Raw genomic sequence first — 4,528 nt, 5'->3', positions numbered from 1 at the left:
TCTTATTTTTCAAAAGGGAGTCCCACTTCAAGACATAGGCTTGTTTCTTTTTTTTTCAACAGTGTTTTTATGTGTCCAAGATGGGTACCTTAATCAAAACTCTTACTACATCAAGCAACCGAATGGTATGATCATTAGCCAAAAGTCAAAGTAGAACTTTATCCTTAGCAAGCTTAAAACCAAAAAGACAAACAAACACAAACAAAGGGAAAAAAGCAAAAAAAAAAAAAGAAACTGGTTTCCCTCCCCCACACTTAAGTTATGCAATGTCCTCAATGCATGGAAAGAATTAAAAGCAAAGACAATGCAAGGGGATCATACCTAGGTAAAAGTTAGTCATTTATGTAAAGAGGTTCATGGAGATCCATGACCTCTTCACTAGCAGCAGTAGGAAGCTCGAGAAATGGTTTTAAACACTGACCATTAACCTTCGAAATTACCCCTGTTTCTGGATTCAGAATCTCCACAGCCCTATGGGAATATACATTATGTACAATAAATGGGCCATCCCATTAGGATCTAAGCTTACCAGAGAAAAGATGCAACCAAGAGTTATACAATAAGACCTTATCACCAATTACAAAAAATTCACGCAGAATGTGCTTATCATGGAAGGCTTTGGCATTTTTCTTTTAAATCTTAGAACTTTTATCGGCATCATTCCTAAGTTCCTCCAACTCAGATAGCTGGAGCCTACGATGAATACCCGCATTAGACAAATCAAAGTTGAGCTTCTTAATGGCCCAAAAGGCCTTATGCTCTTATTCAACTGATAAGTGACAGGCCTTCCCATACACCAAACGGTAGGGAGATCGACCAAGATCAATCTTGAATGCAGTTTGATGGGCCCACAAAGCCTCAATGAGCCTAAGGGACTAATCCTTAAAGTTGGGATTAACAGTTTTCTCTAATATTTTTTTGATTTTCCTATTAGACACCTCCACTTGGCCACTAGTTTAGGGGTGAAAATGGGTAGCTAATTTATGGATGATCCCATACTTTTTCATCAATGCCTCAAAAGGTAGATTACAAAAATGAGTACCCCTATCACTAATTATAGCATGGGATGTACCAAAGCAGAAAAAAGTGTTCTCTTTGAGAAACTTGACCACCACTTTGTAGTCATTAGATTTACAAGGTATGGCCTCTATCCCTTTAGAAACATAATCAATAGCTAAAAGTATATATAAATTCTCGAAGAAATTAGGGAATGGTCCCATAAAATCGATGCCCCACACATCAAAGATCTCAACTACCAAAATAGAGTTGAGGGGCATCATGTTCTTTTTATTGATATGGCCAAAAGACATGCAGGTAGGACAAACCTTACAAAAAGTAAAAACATCATGAAAAAGAGTGGGCCAATAAAATCTACATTGGAGAGCCATTGCAAAAGTCTTCTTAGGGCCAAAGTGTCCACCACATACATGATCATAGAAAAAATATAAAATTGAGTGATGCTCATGATCTGGCACATAATGTTTGATAATATGGTCAAGACAAACTTTAAAAACAAAAGGATCATCCAAAAAAAATGCTTAACTTGTGAAAGGAATCAATACCTATCTGGGGTGGACCAGTGATCCGGAGTCACACCCGAAACTAAGAAGTTGACAATTCAGCAAACCATAGTTCACTTGACACTGCAAATAACTATTCATCTAAAAAATTCTCATTGACTAGAGAATCGACAGTCAAAGAATTGTGAAGCCGGGATAAATGCTCTATAACTAGGTTTTCAATTCCTTTCTTATCTCTAATTTCCAAATCAAACTCTTGCAAAAGTAAAACCCACTTAATGAGATGGGATTTTGCATCCTTCTTCTGAACAAGGTATCTAAGAACGGAATGATTAGTGTACACTACCACATGTGACCCAACTAAGTAAGACCGGAACTTTTCTAGTACAAAAAAAATAGCTAGGAATTCTTTTTCAATGGTTGTATAGTTGAGTTGGAAGGGAGAGAATATCCGACCAAAGTGAAAGATTACGTCATTGAGCAAGGAAAATACTTCCCAATTTCCACATTTTAGACCTGAAGAACATCAATTCGCCCAATTAAGCAAGAATTATTCTAGTTTAACTGTTTGTGTTACTCTAAGTATGTGAGTCGATAAACATTAAAAACAACCGGTGGTGAGTAGTAATAGGCATAATGCCCACACTCACCAGGTATGAGTAGGTAAACTTTAAAAATAGTTGGCGATGAGTTAAACAACTAGCGGTGAGTTGTCATAGGCATAATGCCCACACTCACCAGGTATGTGAGTTAGTAAACATTAAAAACAACTGGCGATGAGTTGTCATGGGCATAATGCCCACACACACACCAGGTATGTGAGTTGGTAAACATGAAAAACAACTGGTGGTGAGTTGTAATAGGTATAATGCCCACACTCACTAGGTATATAAGTCGGTAAACATTAAAAATAACTGGCGATGAGTTGTCATAGGCATAATGCCCACATTCACCAGGTTTGTGAGTCGGTAAACATTAAAAACAACTGGCGGTAAGTTGTAATAGGCATGATGCCCACAGTCACCAGGTGGTCTCAAGTTTAAGCCTCCTGACTGTTATCTACTTTCCCTCCCTATCTGTAAAAAAAAAAAAAAATTCAAGTAAACATTAATATTTTACCCCATGTAGTCATTGCCTAACAAGCTATAGAAATTGGAACTAATGGATGCCTTGGCGGTAATAAATTTTGTCAAAAGCTATGAGTCAGGGCCCAAGCCCGTGCTGATCAAGTTCTCAACCCCCTCCCTTGCCACATTCTAGCCATAACTTTTTGGAAATCTGGTGGAAAAATAAAAAATAAAATAAAGTAAAGATAAATAAACAAATAAAAAATCGCTTGATATACGTATTTCCTCCTAAAGAAAATCTGTTCGTAACCTAGGCGGTTACAAGTTACAATAGATTGTTGTCACAAATTGTTTACTCATCTGCTTTTACCCTTTATTACATTAGGAAACTTTAGGTTTTTTTATTATTATTTTTAATTTCCCTCTCCCTCTTTCTCTTGGCACTACCCTCCATCCACCCTCTGCCCTCCGCCGGCCACCGCTTCCTCCAAGTCTTGGCCCCAAGCCTTGGTCGATCTGTAATTGTCAGTGAAATACATGCCCCTTGGGAACATCATCAACTTGTTAAGTCAGAACGAGCTGATGTAGCTCCGAAGGGGCTAGTATTTTCCAGAAACCACCTCCGCTCCCGAGACCCCGGCAGCCCTATTCTAAATTAAGAAACCTCTCAAGGTAAGTATTTGTATCTTGAGTCTCGACGACGACTACGTCACTTCTTCCTATAAATAAAATAGCAATCATCTTGTGTGGTTGTTTACGGTGAAATGAAGGCTGACGACGCAACAGCAAGGTTCCAAAAATCGTTCGAATAGCCTCAAAATTGGTCTAGGCCGATCTCATTTTCCATCGCTCTGAATTGAATCAGAGAATTCCTTCGGGTCCATTTGATTTTTGTTTTTATAGTTTCAATGTCTACAAAAAATAGAAACATTCTTTTTCTTTTTTTTTTTTTTTTTTTTTTTTTTTTTTTTTTAAGAAACAATTTTTTGAATTGCAAAAATGTGTTTGATTTTCCTATTTCCCGAAACATTTTCAACAGTGCAATCAGGTTCAAAATATGAGTGAATCTGACGGCAATCAACGAAACCTCCAATGACCATCATTATCAATCTGGCGACAACTGAAAACAGCCTTTGATAGAAAGGATTAGTAATCTAAGAAATCTTCTTAAGCAGAGTGGAACCCAAACCCCAACCCCAACACCAGGAAGTTTATATAAAGATGTAACAGAGGTATGGTAGGGAGAGCATATCCGATTAGAGTGAAAGGTTATGTCGTGAAGCAAGGAAAATACTTCCCGGTTTCCACATTTTAGGCCTAAAGAATGTCAATTCCCCCAATTTAGCAAGAATTGTTCTAGTTTAAATGTTTGTGTAACTCAAAGTATGTGAGTCGTTAAACATTTAAAACAACTGGCAGTGATCTTAATAGGCATACTGCCCACACTCACCAGGTATGTGAGCCGATAAACATTAAAAACAACTAGCAGTGAGTTGTAATAGGCATAATGCCCACACTCACTAGGTATGTGAGTCGATAAACATTAAAAACAACTGGCAGTGAGTTGTAATAGGCCCACACTCACCAAGATGTCTCGAGTTCAAGACTCGTGACTATTATCTACTTTCCCTCCCTATCTATCAGAAAAAAAAGTCAATTAAAATTAATATTTTTGCCCATGTACTCTTCTTCTTATACCCTTTATTACATTAGGAAACTTTAGGTTTTTTTTTAGGGAGAGGTATAGGAAAGCTAGCAGGACACCTGAGTATCAAGTGTGCTAGCGATATTTTAACCGTAGGATTTGAGAGAACCGTTAGATTGAGAGGAAAAGTTCAAAACTTCAATCCACACCTGTCACACCTTATCACCCTCAATAGTCATGCCGGAATGTTGTCCGGCCGGTGCTGGTGCTCTCAGTTCTCTTCTTTTTTTTTTTCT

This window comes from Macadamia integrifolia, chromosome 1 (genome assembly GCF_013358625.1).
Source record: "Macadamia integrifolia cultivar HAES 741 chromosome 1, SCU_Mint_v3, whole genome shotgun sequence".
NCBI classification, from domain to species: domain Eukaryota; kingdom Viridiplantae; phylum Streptophyta; class Magnoliopsida; order Proteales; family Proteaceae; genus Macadamia; species Macadamia integrifolia.
Note: the sequence above shows the minus strand (reverse complement) of the source record.